Raw genomic sequence first — 17,500 nt, 5'->3', positions numbered from 1 at the left:
AGAACAAATGGATTTGTCAGTTAAAAATAGGAGAGGAGAGTTATTAAATGGAGAGTTAGAGGTATTGGGAAGATGGAGGGAATATTTTGAGGAATTGTTAAATGTTGATGAAGATAGGGAAGCTGCGATTTCGTGTATAGGGCAAGGAGGAATAACATCTTGTAGGAGTGAGGAAGAGCCAGTTGTGAGTGTGGGGGAAGTTCGTGAGGCAGTAGGTAAAATGAAAGGGGGTAAGGCAGCCGGGATTGATGGGATAAAGATAGAAATGTTAAAAGCAGGTGGGGATATAGTTTTGGAGTGGTTGGTGCAATTATTTAATAAATGCATGGAAGAGGGTAAGGTACCTAGGGATTGGCAGAGAGCATGCATAGTTCCTTTGTATAAAGGCAAAGGGGATAAAAGAGAGTGCAAAAATTATAGGGGGATAAGTCTGTTGAGTATACCTGGCAAAGTGTATGGTAGAGTTATTATTGAAAGAATTAAGAGTAAGACGGAGAATAGGATAGCAGATGAACAAGGAGGCTTTAGGAAAGGTAGGGGGTGTGTGGACCAGGTGTTTACAGTGAAACATATAAGTGAACAGTATTTAGATAAGGCTAAAGAGGTCTTTGTGGCATTTATGGATTTGGAAAAGGCGTATGACAGGGTGGATAGGGGGGCAATGTGGCAGATGTTGCAGGTGTATGGTGTAGGAGGTAGGTTACTGAAAGCAGTGAAGAGTTTTTACGAGGATAGTGAGGCTCAAGTTAGAGTATGTAGGAAAGAGGGAAATTATTTCCCAGTAAAAGTAGGCCTTAGACAAGGATGTGTGATATCACCGTGGTTGTTTAATATTTTTATAGATGGAGTTGTAAGAGAAGTAAATGCGAGGGTCTTGGCAAGAGGCGTGGAGTTAAAAGATAAAGAATCACACATAAAGTGGGAGTTGTCACAGTTGCTCTTTGCTGATGACACTGTGCTCTTGGGAGATTCTGAAGAGAAGTTGCAGAGATTGGTGGATGAATTTGGTAGGGTGTGCAAAAGAAGAAAATTGAAAGTGAATACAGGAAAGAGTAAGGTTATGAGGATAACAAAAAGATTAGGTGATGAAAGATTGGATATCAGATTGGAGAGAGAGAGTATGGAGGAGGTGAATGTGTTCAGATATTTGGGAGTGGACGTGTCAGCGGATGGGTCTATGAAAGATGAGGTGAATCATAGAATTGATGAGGGGAAAAGGGTGAGTGGTGCACTTAGGAGTCTGTGGAGACAAAGAACTTTGTCCTTGGAGGCAAAGAGGGGAATGTATGAGAGTATAGTTTTACCAACGCTCTTATATGGGTGTGAAGCATGGGTGATGAATGTTGCAGCGACGAGAAGGCTGGAGGCAGTGGAGATGTCATGTCTGAGAGCAATGTGTGGTGTGAATATAATGCAGAGAATTCGTAGTTTGGAAGTTAGGAGGAGGTGTGGGATTACCAAAACTGTTGTCCAGAGGGCTGAGGAAGGGTTGTTGAGGTGGTTCGGACATGTGGAGAGAATGGAGCGAAACAGAATAACTTCAAGAGTGTATCAGTCTGTAGTGGAAGGAAGGCGGGGTAGGGGTCGGCCCAGGAAAGGTTGGAGGGAGGGGGTAAAGGAGGTTTTGTGTGCGAGGGGCTTGGACTTCCAGCAGGCATGCGTGAGCGTGTTTGATAGGAGTGAATGGAGACAAATGGTTTTTAATACTTGACGTGCTGTTGGAGTGTGAGCAAAGTAACATTTATGAAGGGATTCAGGGAAACCGGCAGGCCGGACTTGAGTCCTGGAGATGGGAAGTACAGTGCCTGCACTCTGAAGGAGGGGTGTTAATGTTGCAGTTTAAAAACTGTAGTGTAAAGCACCCTTCTGGCAAGACAGTGATGGAGTGAATGATGGTGAAAGTTTTTCTTTTTCGGGCCACCCTGCCTTGGTGGGAATCGGCCAGTGTGATAATAATAAATAAATATATATATATATATATATATATATATATATATATATATATATATATATATATATATATATATCTATATATATATATATATATATATATATATATATTAACAAGTCGGCCGTCTCCCACCAAGGCAGGGTGACCCAAAAAGAAAGAAAATCCCCAAAAAAGAAAATACTTTCATCATCATTCAACACTTTCACCACACTCACACATAATCACTGTTTTTGCAGAGGTGCTCAGAATACAACAGTTTAGAAGTATATACTTATAAAGATACACAACATATCCCTCCAAACTGCTAATATCCCAAACCCCTCCTTTAAAGTGCAGGCATTGTACTTCCCATTTCCAGGACTCAAGCCCGGTTATATAAAATAACCGGTTTCCCTGAATCCCTTCACAAAATATTACCCTGCTCACTCTCCAACAGATCATCAGGTCCCAAATATCATTTGTCTCCATTCACTCCTATCGAACACGCTCATGCACGCTTGCTGGAAGTCCAAGCCCCTCGCCCACAAAACCTCCCTTACCCCTTCCTTCCAACCTTTTCAAAGACGACCCCTACCCAGCCTTCCTTCCCCTACAGATTTATACGCTCTCCATGTCATTCTACTTTGATCCATTCTCTCTAAATGACCAAACCACCTCAACAACCCCTCTTCAGCCCTCTGACTAATACTTTTATTAACTCCACACCTTCTCCTAATTTCCACACTCCGAATTTTCTGCATAATATTTACACCACACATCGCCCTTAGACAGGACATCTCCACTGCCTCCAACCGTCTCCTCGCTGCTGCATTTACCACCCAAGCTTCACATCCATATAAGAGTGTTGGTACTACTATACTTTCATACATTCCCTTCTTTGCCTCCATAGATAACGTTTTTAGTCTCCACATATACCTCAACACACCACTCACCTTTTTTCCCTCATCAGTTCTATGATTAACCTCATCCTTCATAAATCCATACATCTGAAAACATTCACTTCTTCCATACTCCTCCTCCCCAATTTGATATCCAATTTTTCTTTATCTAAATCATTTGATACCCTCATCACCTTACTCTTTTCTATGTTCACTTTCAACTTTCTACTTTTACACACACTCCCAAACTCATCCACTAACCTCTGCAATTTTTCTTTAGAATCTCCCATAAGCACAGTATCATCAGCAAAAAGCAACTGTGTCAATTCCCATTTTGTATTTGATTCCCCATAATTTAATCCCAACCCTCTCCCGAACACCCTAGCATTTACTTCTTTTACAACCCCATCTATAAATATATTAAACAACCATGGTAACATTACACATTGATGTCTAAGACCTACTTTTACTGGGAAGTAATCTCCCTCTCTTCTCCACACCCTAACCTGAGCCTCACTATCCTCATAAAAACTCATTACAGCATTTAGTAACTTACCACCTATTCCAAATACTTGCAACATCTGCCACATTGCTTCCCTATCCGCTCTATCATATGCCTTTTCTAAATCCATAAATGCAACAAAAACTTCCCTACCTTTATCTAAATACTGTTCACATACATGCTTCAATGTAAACACTTAATCTACACATCCCCTACCCACTCTAAAACCTCTTTGCTCATCCGCAATCCTACATTCTGTCTTACCTCTAATTCTTTAAATTATAACCTTACCGTACACTTTTCCTGGTATACTCAGTAAACTTATTCCTCTATAATTTTTACAATCTCTTTTGTCCCCCTTCCCTTTATATAAAGGGACTATACATGCTCTCTGCCAATCCCTAGGTACCTTCCCCTCTTTCATACATTTATTAAACAAAAATACCAACCACTCCAACACTATATATCCCCCCCTGCTTTTAACATTTCTGTCATGATCCCGTCAGTTCCAGCTGCTTTACCCCCTTTCATTCTACGTAATGCCTCACGTACCTCCCCCACACTCACATCCTGTTCTTCTTCACTCCTAAAAGATGATATACCTCCCTGACCAGTGCATGAAATTGCCACTTCCCTTTCTTCGTCGACATTTAAAAGTTCCTCAAAATATTCTCGTCATCTACCTAATACCTCCATCTCCCCATCTACTAACTCCCCTACTCTGTTTTTAACTGACAAATCCATTCGTTCCCTAGGCTTTCTTAACTTGTTTAACTCCATTTTTTTTCTGATTTTCATTAAAATTTCTTGACAGTGCCTCTCCCACTCTATCATCTGCTCTCCTTTTGCACTCTCTCACCACTCTCTTCACCTTTCTTTTACTTTCCATATACTCTACTTTTCTTGTAACACTTCTGCTTTGTAAATACCTCTCATAAGCTAACTTTTTCTCTTTTATCACACCCTTTACTTCATCGTTTCACCAATCACTCCTCTTTCCTCCTGCCCCCACCCTCCTATACCCACAAACTTCTGCCCCACATTCTAATACTGCATTTTTAAAACTATTCCAACCCCCTTCAACCCCCCCCCCCCCCCACTACTCATCTTTGCACCAGCCCACCTTTCTGCCAATAGTTACTTATATCTCACCCGAACTTCTTCCTTCCTTAGTTTATACACTTTCACCTCCCTCTTGCTTGTTGTTGCCATTTTCCTCTTTTCCCATCTACCTCTTACTCTAACTGTAGCTACAACTAAATAATGATCTGATATATCAGTTGCCCCTCTATAAACATGTACATCCTGGAGCCTGCCCATCAACCTTTTATCCACCAATACATAATCTAATAAACTACTTTCATTACGTGCTACATCATACCTTGTATATTTATTTATCCTCTTCTTCATAAAATATGTATTACTTATTACCAAATCTCTTTCTACACATAGCTCAATTAAAGGCTCCCCATTTTCATTTACCCCTGGCACCCCAAATTTACCTACTACTCCCTCCACAATATTTTTGCCCACTTTAGCATTGAAATCCCCAACCACCATTACTCTCACACTTGGTTCAAAACTCCCCACGCATTCACTCAATATTTCCCAAAATCTCTCTCTCTCCTCTACACTTCTCTCTTCTCCAGGTGATATACGCTTATTACGGCCCATATATATATATATATATATATATATATATATATATATATATATATATATATATATATATATATATATATACATATATACATATATACATATATACATATATATATATATATATATATATATGTCGTGCCGAATATGTAAAACTGGTCAATTAGCAAGAACTCATTTAAAATTAAGTCCTTTTTGAAATTTTCTCTTATACGTTTAAAGATATATATTTTTCTTCAATGTTAATATAAAAATTTATAATTTTGAACCAAAAGAATCTTAGAAAACTTACCTAACCTTATTATAACAAGTGTTATTTATTTTAGACTAACCCAACTAAATATATTTTAAATACGTTTGCAATAATTTAGTACTAAACAAATACAATCAAATATATTTTTTTCGTTAGGTTCAGAATGATTTTGGCGAAATTATTGCATACACAAATTTTCACTTGTCCTATATGGCAAGATGAGCGTTGCTATTTAAGCCAAGATCGCAAGTTCTGCCTATTCGGTACGACATATATATTTATATATATATGTATATATATATATATATATATATATATATATATATATATATATATATATATATATATATATATACATATATATATATATATATATATATATATATATATATATATATATATATATATATATATATATATATATATATATATATATATATGTTATCACACTGGCCGATTCCCACCAAGGCAGGGTGGCCCGAAAAAGAAAAACTTTCACCATCATTCACTCCATCACTGTCTTGCCAGAAGGGTGCTTTACACTACAGTTATTAAACTGCAACATTAACACCCCTCCTTCAGAGTGCAGGCACTGTACTTCCCATCTCCAGGACTCAAGTCCGGACTGCCGGTTTCCCTGAACCCCTTCATAAAAGTTACTTTGCTCACACTCCAACAGCACGTCAAGTATTAAAAACCATTTGTCTCCATTCACTCCTATCAAACACGCTCACGCATGCCTGCTGGAAGTCCAAGCCCCTCGCACACAAAACCTCCTTAACCCTCTCCCTCCAACCTTTCCTAGGGCGTCCTCTACCCCGCCTTCCTTCCACTACAGACTGATACACTCTTGAAGTCATTCTGTTTCGCTCCATTCTCTCTACATGTCCGAACCACCTCAACAACCCTTCCTCAGCCCTCTGGACAACAGTTTTGGTAATCCCGCACCTCCTCCTAACTTCCAAACTACGAATTCTCTGCATTATATTCACACCACACATTGCCCTCAGACATGACATCTCCACTGCCTCCAACCTTCTCCTCGCTGCAACATTCATCACCCATGCTTCACACCCATATAAGAGCGTTGGTAAAACTATACTCTCATACATTCCTCTCTTTGCCTCCAATGACAAAGTTCTTTGTCTCCACAGACTCCTAAGTGCACCACTCACCCTTTTCCCCTCATCAATTCTATGATTCACCTCATCTTTCATAGACCCATCCGCTGACACGTCCACTCCCAAATATCTGAATACATTCAGCTCCTCCATACTCTCTCCCTCCAATCTGATATCCAATCTTTCATCACCTAATCTTTTTGTTATCCTCATAACCTTACTCTTTCCTGTATTCACTTTTAATTTTCTTCTTTTGCATACCCTACCAAATTCATCCACCAATCTCTGCACTTCTCTTCAGAATCTCCCAGGAGCACAGTGTCATCAGCGAGGAGCAACTGTGACAACTCCCACTTTATGTGTGATTCTTTATCTTTTAACTCCTCGCCTCTTGCCAAGACCCTCGCATTTACTTCTCTTACAACCCCATCTATAAATATATTAAACAACCACGGTGACATCACACATCCTTGTCTAAGACCTACTTTTACTGGGAAATAATTTCCCTCTTTCCTACGTACTCTAACTTGAGCCTCACTATCCTCGTAAAAACTCTTCACTGCTTTCAGTAACCTACCTCCTGCACCATACACCTGCAACATCTGCCATATTGCCCCCCTATCCACCCTGTCATACGCCTTTTCCAAATCCATAAATGCCACAAAGACATCTTTAGCCTTATCTAAATACTGTTCACTTATATGTTTCACTGTAAACACCTGGTCCACACACCCCCTACCTTTCCTAAAGCCTCCTTGTTCATCTGCTATCTTATTTTCCGTCTTACTCTTAATTCTTTCAATAATAACTCTACCATACATTTTACCAGGTATACTCAACGGACTTATCCCCCTATAATTTTTGCACTCTCTTTTGTCCCCTTTGCCTTTATACAAAGGAACTATGCAAGCTCTCTGCCAATCCCTTGGTACCTTACCCTCTTCCATACATTTATTAAATAATTGCACCAACCACTCCAAAACTATATCCCCACCTGCTTTTAACATTTCTATCTTTATCCCATCAATCCCGGCTGCCTTACCCCCTTTCATTTTACCTACTGCCTCACGAACTTCCCCCACACTCACAACTGGCTCTTCCTCACTCCTACAAGATGTTATTCCTCCTTGCCCTATACACGAAATCACAGCTTCCCTAACTTCATCAACATTTAACAATTCCTCAAAATATTCCCTCCATCTTCCCAATACCTCTAACTCTCCATTTAATAACTCTCCTTTCCTATTTTTAACTGACAAATCCATTTGTTCTCTTGGCTTTCTTAACTTGTTAATCTCACTCCAAAACTTTGTCTTATTTTCAACAAAATTTGTTGAAAACATCTCACCCACTCTCTCATTTGCTCTCTTTTTACATTGCTTCACCACTCTCTTAACCTCTCTCTTTTTCTCCATATACTCTTCCCTCCTTGCATCACTTCTACTTTGTAAAAACTTCTCATATGCTAACTTTTTCTCCCTTACTACTCTCTTTACATCATCATTCCACCAATCGCTCCTCTTCCCTCCCGCACCCACTTTTCTGTAACCACAAACTTCTGCTGAACACTCTAACACTACATTTTTAAACCTACCCCATACCTCTTCGACCCCATTGCCTATGCTCTCATTAGCCCAGCTATCCTCCAATTGCTGTTTATATCTTACCCTAACTGCGTCCTCTTTTAGTTTATAAACCTTCACCTCTCTCACCTATATATATATATATATATATATATATATATATATATATATATATATATATATATATATATATATATATATATATATATATATGGGCTATAATAAGCGTATATGCACCTGGAGAAGAGAGAAGTGTAGAGGAGAGAGAGAGATTTTGGGAAATATTGAGTGAATGCGTGGGGAGTTTTGAACCAAGTGTGAGAGTAATGGTGGTTGGGGATTTCAATGCTAAAGTGGGCAAAAATATTGTGGAGGGAGTAGTAGGTAAATTTGGGGAGCCTTTAATTGAATATCTGGAGATGAGAAACATTGCAGAAATATTAGCAGTCTGGTCAACTACATGAAGATAACTGCACTACCGTCATTCAGAAGAGTCAAGTTTGAATTTAAAATTGTATCTTATATTTATTTTCCTTTATTATCTGTCCGAAGACAACCCATTGATGATGGTGGGCATTGAATTCACTCCAGCCCGTGGCTAACGCGACGGGCTGGAGTTTTGAGACTCTATGACCGCGGGTTCACTCCCGGCCGGGGGTATGGTTAATTCACCGACAATGAACTTATGATGGGTCTGATGAGTAACGAGAGTTAAACCCAGCAATATCAAGTGGCTGGAAGTGAAGACAGTACAGTTAACAAACAGCAAGGTACGCGGCATTGAATTTAAGTCTGCTTGTGACAAAATTAACAGTTAAATGCAATATCTCTCTACATGAAGGCAAATGTGAACATAAATGGCGACAGCGCTCCTCTCATCTCTTCTACTGTGTTGGTAAGAAATGTTTCCTGTAGACATATAACTGATGATAGATAAAGTCCTAACATCAACGAAAGTTGTCCTTGTGTGTTTCTAAACCCACGACAATTCCACTGTAAGATAGCGAATGTATTGGTTTAAGAATGTTGATATCTATCAGAACGAGTAGCTCGTGGCTTTTTGTTCCCTTAAGCTTAAGGGGAGAGACTGTGGGATAAATCATGTCCCAGGCGAGTGATTTCAAGGCTGGAGCACGACTCTCGTGAGCTCAACCTCGACGCAGAGTTTGACTTAGCAGGACCCGTAGTCGCCGACTGAGCAAAGATGTGAGAGAGGGGTAAGAAGCGAGTGAGTCACCCTGGGTCGATGGTGTGTCGAACACCGTGCAGAAGAGTCAGAACAAGAACAGAGAGAGAAGACTTAGAAGTAACAGCAGGTGGTAAAAGGAGTACAAGGGTTAGCAGACTTTGAAGTGAGTTCGGAAGACTTAGGTGATATGAGGATCAGGGGCAAAGTCTGTGTAGAAGCATCGCATACTACAGGACGAGGTGGTGCAGCTGTGGCATAAGATTCACTGGGACTAAGGGTCTTGTGCGACTCCTCGACACTCTTTCGTGCAAGGGACAGTCCCACTGTGCTGGAATAAGCACCACTGCAGTTAAGACAACACCTAGCCTGAGAAGTGAAGTCATCAGTCTCGCGCTCCTCACTACCATATTTACCACAAAGAGAATCGGTAGTGCAAGACTTTTACTCATGACCAAACTTCTGGCAACGGAAACAACGAAAGGGATTTGGAAGGAAAACTTTACCCTCAATATGGAGGAAACCAGCGCAAATATATGGAAGGAATTAACTTTACCGAAAGTGATACAAACAAGGGCTATCTTCTTCCACACGTCGCCATTCAACTAGTAAAAATCGTACACTAATTACGTATAATAATAATAATAATAATAATAATAATAATAATAATAATAATAATAATAATAATATAATAATAATAATAATAATAATAATAATAATAATAATAATAATAATAATAATAATAATAATAATATCTTTATTTATTACAAGTACATCAACAAGGTATAAAGTCCTAACTGACATCAGTGACATACTACTATATAGAAAGCCGCTTGTTATACTGAGCATTTCGGGCAAATTAGGTCAGTTTTGTCACAGGATGTGACCAACACCAATCGACTAACACCCAGGTACCCATTTTGAACTGATGGGTGAACAGGGACAAGGACAGCAGGTGTCTTATGGAAACACCTCCTAAATGTTTTCCATCCGTACCGGAGGAGATTCAAACCCCAGACCTGAGAGTGTGAGGTGAGTGCGTTAGCGATGGAGCTACGGGACACACTGACCATGTCTTCCTCTTCCATGTCTGCTAAATCTCTGCAGTAAACAAGACGTCTGGAAGAGTTCATGTTGGCAGGATTGGAAGAGTCAACATCATAACAATAATTTATTTATTTTTGTTCCAAGAGGTCCTTAACCTGAGAAGCAGTTTCTTGTATTCTAGAGCCCGCCGGACCATACGTAACCTTAATCAAGAAGGGATTGGTGGTGGAGAGCTTCACGGAACCCGGCTCATTAGTCAACAGAAAACGAATACAATCAACAAAAAAAATCGTGGAGTGGTCGGCTGAGGCCTCCACCCTCTCCTACGGAAGATGTGGAAGGCAGAGTTCCGTCTGCCTGTGCCATAGGTTCCCTACCCAAACGGGATGCCCCCAGGAGCTCCCCAAAAAAAAATCCTCGAAGACTGAGATATAATTTACATTGAAGCGGTGACCTGCCAATGTATATATATATATATATATATATATATATATATATATATATATATATATATATATATATATATATATATATATATATATATATATATATATATATATATATATATATATATATATATATATATATATATATAAAGCCCTATATATATATATCCTGCCATATGGTATATAAACATATATACTTCTGCTTATATATAGGTCACACTACACATACATGTACAAGCATATGTATACACACCCCTCTGGGTTTTCTTCTATTTTCTTACTAGCTCTTGTTCTTGTTTATTTCCTCTTATCTCCATGGGGAAGTGGAACATAATTCTTCCTCCGTAAGCTATGCGTGTTGTAAGAGGCGACTAAAATGCCAGGAGCAAGGGGCTAGTAACCCCTTCTCCTGTATATATTACTAAATATGAAAGGAGAAACTTTTGTTTTTCCTTTTGGGCCACCCTGCCTCGGTGGGATACGGCTGGTGTGTTGAAAGATGAAAGAAATATATATAAAGGTTCGCAAAATATAGCCCTGTACGATTCATTATGTCAAGTCACAATTGGCGAGTGTGAGCAGGAAAATCAATATTAAATAACCTTAAGACTGCCGTGAAGTTTCCGGTGGAGAAGTTTGTTACAGATGGTATATACCGACAAACTGAAGAGTAAAACACATGTAGTACACTAGAAAATACTGAGGATACGTATCGCCTCTGCTGCAGGATTCATCGGTAGATTACAGAGACATGAGCGCTGGTGGAAGATGAGGCCGAGAGACTTATCATCTTGCCTCAAGGGTGATGGATTGATTGCATCATCAACGTCTTAACTTTGTCTACTTCACCTTCCACCAGTGCTGATGTCTCTGTAATCGACTAATGAAGCCTGTAGCACAGACGAAACGTTTCGTCAATAACGATTCCTGGTAGAAAAGTTACCTATGAACACTGAGCTCTAAACCACTGAACCTCTCTTACTGCGGTAAGAGAGACGACTGTTTTATTATTTTATTATCACACTGGCCGATTCCCACCAAGGCAGGGTGGCCCACCAAGGCAGGGTGGCCCACCAAGGCAGGGTGGCCACCAAGGCAGGGTGGCCCGAAAAAGAAAAAACTTTCACCATCATTCACTCCATCACTGTCTTGCCAGAAGGGTGCTTTACACTACAGTTTTTAAACTGCAACATTAACACCCCTCCTTCAGAGTGCAGGCACTGTACTTCCCATCTCCAGGACTCAAGTCCGGCCTGCCGGTTTCCCTGAACCCCTTCATAAATGTTACTTTGCTCACACTCCAACAGCACATCAAGTATTAAAAACCATTTGTCTCCATTCACTCCTATCAAACACGCTCACGCATGCCTGCTGGAAGTCCAAGCCCCTCGCACACAAAAACTCCTTTACCCCCTCCCTCCAACCTTTCCTATGGCGTCCCCTACCCCGCCTTCCTTCCGCTTACCCGGAGGTTACAGACTGATACACTCTTGAAGTCATTCTGTTTTTCTCCATTCTCTCTACATGTCCGAACCACCTCAACAACCCTTCCTCAGCCCTCTGGACAACAGTTTTGGTAATCCCGCACCTCCTCCTAACTTCCAAACTACGAATTCTCTGCATTATATTCACACCACACCTTGCCCTCAGACATGACATCTCCACTGCCTCCAACCTTCTCGCTGCAACATTCATCACCCATGCTTCACACCCATATAAGAGCGTTGGTAAAACTATACTCTCATACATTCCCCTCTTTGACTCCAAGGACCAAGTTCTTTGTCTCCACAGACTCCTAAGTGCACCGCTCACTCTTTTCCCCTCATCAATTCTATGATTCACCTCATCTTTCATAGTTCCATCCGCTGACACGTCCACTCCCAAATATCTGAATACATTCACCTTCTCCATACTATCTCCCTCCAATCTGATATCCAATCTTTCATCACCTAATCTTTTTGTTATCCTCATAACCTTACTCTTTCCTGTATTCACTTTCAATTTTCTTCTTTTACATACCCTACCAAATTCATCCACCAATCTCTGCACTTCTCTTCAAAATCTCCCAAGAGCACAGTGTCATCAGCAAAGAGCAACTGTGACAACTCCCACTTTATGTGTGATTCTTTATCTTTTAACTCCACGCCTCTTGCCAAGACCCTCGCATTTACTTCTCTTACAACCCCATCTATAAATATATTAAACAACCACGGTGACGTCACACATCCTTGTCTAAGGCCTACTTTAGCTGGGAAATAATCTCCCTCTTTCCTACATACTCTAACTTGAGCCTCACTATCCTCGTAAAAACTTCACTGCTTTCAGTAACCTACCTCCTATACCATACACCTGCAACATCTGCCACATTGCGCCCCTATCCACCCTGTCATACGCCTTTTCCAAATCCACAAATGCCACTAAAACCTCTTTAGCCATATCTAAATACTGTTCACTTATATGTTTCACTGTAAACACCTGGTCCACACACCCCCTACCTTTCCTAAAGCCTCCTTGTTCATCTGCTATCCTATCGACTGTTGTCCCAACTAAAACACTGAACCTCTCTTACTGCGGTAAGAGGAGAGACGACTGTTGTCCCTACTAAAACACTGAACCTCTCTTACTTCGGTAAGAGGAGAGACGACTATTGTACCAACTAAAACACTGAACTTCTCTTACTGCGGTAAGTGAAACGACAGTTGTCCCAACTAAAACACTGAACCTCTCTTACTGCGGTAAGAGAGACGACTGTTATCCCAACTAAAACACTGAATGTTGCTTTATGGAAGACTCACTAACATTGAAAGTCTGAAGACGATCAGAACTATGTTAGTATTATTTTGGCAAGTTTGTGTTACCATATACCTCATACATATTTTAAAATGCATCAGTGTCAGCGGTTTAGACTCGAGCAGTGGAAGCATTCTCTAGTTTCTGAATGGAAATCATTATAGCAATATATATAATATACTAGACCAAATGGGACTTACCTGGAGTTTACCTGGAGAGGGTTTCGGGAGTCAACGCCCCCGCGGCCCCGTCTGAGACCAGGCCTCGTGGTGGATCAAGGTCTGATCAACCAGGCTGTTACTGCTGGCCGCACTCAAGCTGACGTACGAACCACAGCCCAGTTGGTCAGGTACTGACTTTAGGTGCCTGTCCAGTGCCTTATTGAAGACAGCCAGGGGTCTATTGGTAATCCTCTTTATGTATGCTGGGAGGCAATTGAACAGTCTTGGGCCCCGGACGCTTATTGTGTTGTCTCTCAGTGTACTTCTGCTTTTCATCGGAGGAATGTTGCATCTCCTGCCGAGTCTTACTGTAAATAGCTTAATAACAACAGAACGAACTATGAAAATGGTATACAATATCAACAAGTTGAAAGTAAGACACATGTATATCACTTACGTGCCTCTATTGCGGCAACGTTTAGCCTACATGGAAGATTTCTTCAGTCAAACCCAGAGGAGAATAAGTAAGAGAGGCAGCAGAAATAGTGGCGAGGCAAAGATAATGTTACCAGTCTGTCAACGTTATTTCAGACTGTGGAGATGAAGTGTTCTCTTGGCCGAGGGACTGACTGCCTCATATGCTACATCTTCAACGTTGATGGATTGATCACATCACCTCTACCTCACCACTACGACTGCTGTCTACATGTCTAGTCACCTCTGTATTCGACTGAAGAACCTCATTGTGTCGGGTGTGGGTGTGTTGTGTAGTGCAAATTCAAATTCAAATTCAAATTCAAATTCAAAGTTTATTCTCTATAAGTATTACAATGCTGAGTTTACAGAATTTGGTTATAGTGTGGTTTACATGTAGTAAAATAATAATTACAGAGTGTACCACTAGAACACCTAGCATGGCTAGGCATTTCGGGCAGACTTAAATTAAATCTTAAGTTTAAAATATTACAAAATTATGAGTTTAGTTGGTATTATGGCTAAGTGACTAAATACTAGTTTGTGAGTTTAGCAATGTGAATGCTTTTGTTTTGGCACTATACATAGTTTCAGTATTGGAGTATCACAGGCCAACTTATGACTAGTTAAGATTCATTATTTTGAGATTGAGATTGATATTTCTGTTTATGGTCAAATGGGTAAGTGAGTGTAAGTGTTAACCACCAGGTGTTATTCGTGTAATTAGTTGACAGGGTGTATCAGGGAGATAAGATGTTTTCTGATGGTAGTTTTGAAGGTGATGAATGTGTCTGCAGTTTTAGAATTTTCAGGTAGGGTGTTCCAGATTTTAGGGCTTTTCACATACATTGAATTTTTGTAAAGGTTTAGTCGGACACGGGGAATGTCATAGACATGTTTGTGTCTGGTGTTGTGCCTGTGGGTTCTGTCACAACTATCAAGAAAGCGTTTTAGGTCAAGGTTAATATTGGAATTTAAGGTCCTGTAGATGTAGATTGCACAGTAGTAAGTGTGGATGTTCTGAACAGGGAGTAAGTTTAGATCTATGAAGAGTGGGGGGGGTTGCCAGGGATGGGATTTAGTGATTATTCTTACTGCGGCTTTTTGTTGGGTTATTATTGGCTTTAGGTGTGTTGCTGCAGTTGAACCCCAAGCACAGATAGCATAGGTGAGGTATGGATATATAAGTGAATGGTATAGTGTGATAAGGGCAGTTTGCGGCAATTAGTATCGTATCTTGGCTAGGATCCCAACCGTTTTGGATACTTTTTTGGTTATGTGTTGGATATGGGTGCTGAAGTTCAGGTTGTTGTCGAGGTATAGGCCTAGGAATTTGCCCTCATTATGCCTGGCAATTAGAGTGTTGTCGATCTTAATGTTAATTTGCGCATCTCCTACTCTGCTACCAAACATAATGTAGTAGGTTTTGTCAGTGTTAAGCGTAAGTTTATTGGCTGTCATCCAAGTCGATATTTTGATCAGCTCCTCGTTAACAATGGTGTTGAGGGTGGCAAGATTAGGGTGAGAGATGACATAAGTCGTGTCGTCAGCAAAGAGAATGGGGTTCAGGTGTTGAGATACGTTTGGAAGATCATTGATGTATATGAGGAAGAGCAGGGGACCAAGGACACTTCCCTGCGGAACTCCAGTATCAAGTGGCTGTGTTGTTGATGCTGTGTCTTTAATGGTGACATAATGATACCTATTAGTAAGGTAAGATTTGAAATATGCAAGCGCATGGCCTCTTATACCATAATGGTCAAGTTTGTAGAGTAGGATGCCGTGGTCTACTGTGTCAAAAGCTTTTCTTAGGTCAATAAAAATTCCTAGTGGATATTCCTTATTTTCCAATGCTGTGTAAAGCAGATCTAGCATTTTTATGATTGCATCGTTAGTGCTTTTATTTTTCCTGAATCCAAATTGGCAGGGGTTGAGTATGTTTTGTGCCGTTATAAATTAATATAGTCTCCTGTGCACGAGTTTCTCAAAGATTTTGGATAGCAATGGTAAGTTTGATATTGGCTTATAGTTGTTTAAATCTGTAGGGTCACCACCTTTATGTAATGGTGTAACCCTTGCCGTCTTGAGTAGTTTCGGGAAGGTGCTAGTTTCTAGTGACTTGTTAAAAAGTAATGAGATAGCATGCGAGAGGACATGGGCCGCTCTCTTGTACAATAATGGTGGGACATGAGACAGATTCCCTGAGTTATTTTTAAATGACTTTATAATCTCGGTGACTTCCATGGGCTCAGTTGGAGCAAGATAGAAGGAATTTGGGAAATTCCCATCTAGGTAGTCCCCGGCATGGGCACTGGTACGTGGGATTTTATTGGCGAGATTAGAACCTATGGTTGAGAACAAGTCGTTTATCTTGGTAGCTGTGTCAGTGGGATGCAGTGGTGTTTCATTAGGTTTAGTTAGGACAATATTCTTGTTTTTTTTCAGTTTGTGGGTCCCTAGAATCTGGAGAGTGTTTTTCAGGTCTTTTTTATATCTCCTCTTGTGTTAGTGAATCTACTGGAGTAGTATAGTTGTTTGGCTTTCTTTATTACTTTGGTGAGGACTGATGAATAGTATTTAAGAATATCTTTGTGTATTAAGCCCTGTCTATATTGCTTTTCATATTGGTGTTTCTCATTAATGGATTTCAAAATGGTGCTGGTTAGCCATGGGCAACCAAGCCGTTTGTTTGTGATCTGTTTCGTTTTTATAGGACAATGTTTGTTGTATAGTCTAAGTAATTTGTTAAGAAAAATGTCTGTCCAGTCATCAATACCATTGGCCTTGGAGAATTCTGTAGGCCAGTCAACAGTCTCTAGGTCAGCTGTGAACTTCCTTATTGAGGCCTCATCATGGAGTCTAAATGAAACTTTGTTGTATTCAAGTGGTGGTTTACTAATGTTTGTCAGGAGGAAGGTAAGGTAGTGGTCTGTAGTGCTATCTGTGATTATCCCTGATTTAAGGGGGGCTAGTATATTGGTCCATATGTGGTCTATTATGGTTGTACTTGTTTCAGTGAGCCTGGTTGGTTAAGTTATTGTTGGTATGAGAAGTGTATTGTTCATATTGTTGATGAAATCAGTTACAGGCTGATCATCTAGTAGGCCAAGGTTGATGTTGAAGTCTCCAGCTAAGAGAAGGTGGTGCTTATTCATTTGTCTGTTTGTTATTAGTGCCTTTAGTTTCTCACTGAAATTTGGGATGTTTGTGTGGGGTATCCGGTAAATGGCACCGATTGTAATAGACGTGGCGTCTTAAGGTTTTTTACAGAAAATTAGCAAAAATGCATTCTCCATATTCATCACTAAAGCAAGTGGTGCTAATACAAGATAATTGGTTAGAGTAATAGATTACAATACCACCCCCAACTTGGTATGGTCTGCAGTTGTGGATTGCTGTGTATCCTGGTAGAGGGTAGATATCTATTGTGTCCTGCTTAAGCCAGGTCT

At 40.2% G+C, this 17,500-nt stretch overlaps 1 protein-coding gene across 1 annotated transcript in view; it reads left to right on the top strand.

Annotated features, from left to right (window-relative positions):
* The window catches only part of LOC128703730 (protein D2), a 140,753-nt gene that overhangs the window by 34,885 nt on the left and 88,368 nt on the right, over positions 1 to 17,500 (top strand). The gene's annotated exons all lie outside the window — the stretch shown is intronic.

This window comes from Cherax quadricarinatus, chromosome 62 (genome assembly GCF_038502225.1).
Source record: "Cherax quadricarinatus isolate ZL_2023a chromosome 62, ASM3850222v1, whole genome shotgun sequence".
NCBI lineage: Eukaryota > Metazoa > Arthropoda > Malacostraca > Decapoda > Parastacidae > Cherax > Cherax quadricarinatus.
Note: the sequence above shows the minus strand (reverse complement) of the source record. Positions and strands in the feature narration are given on the sequence as shown.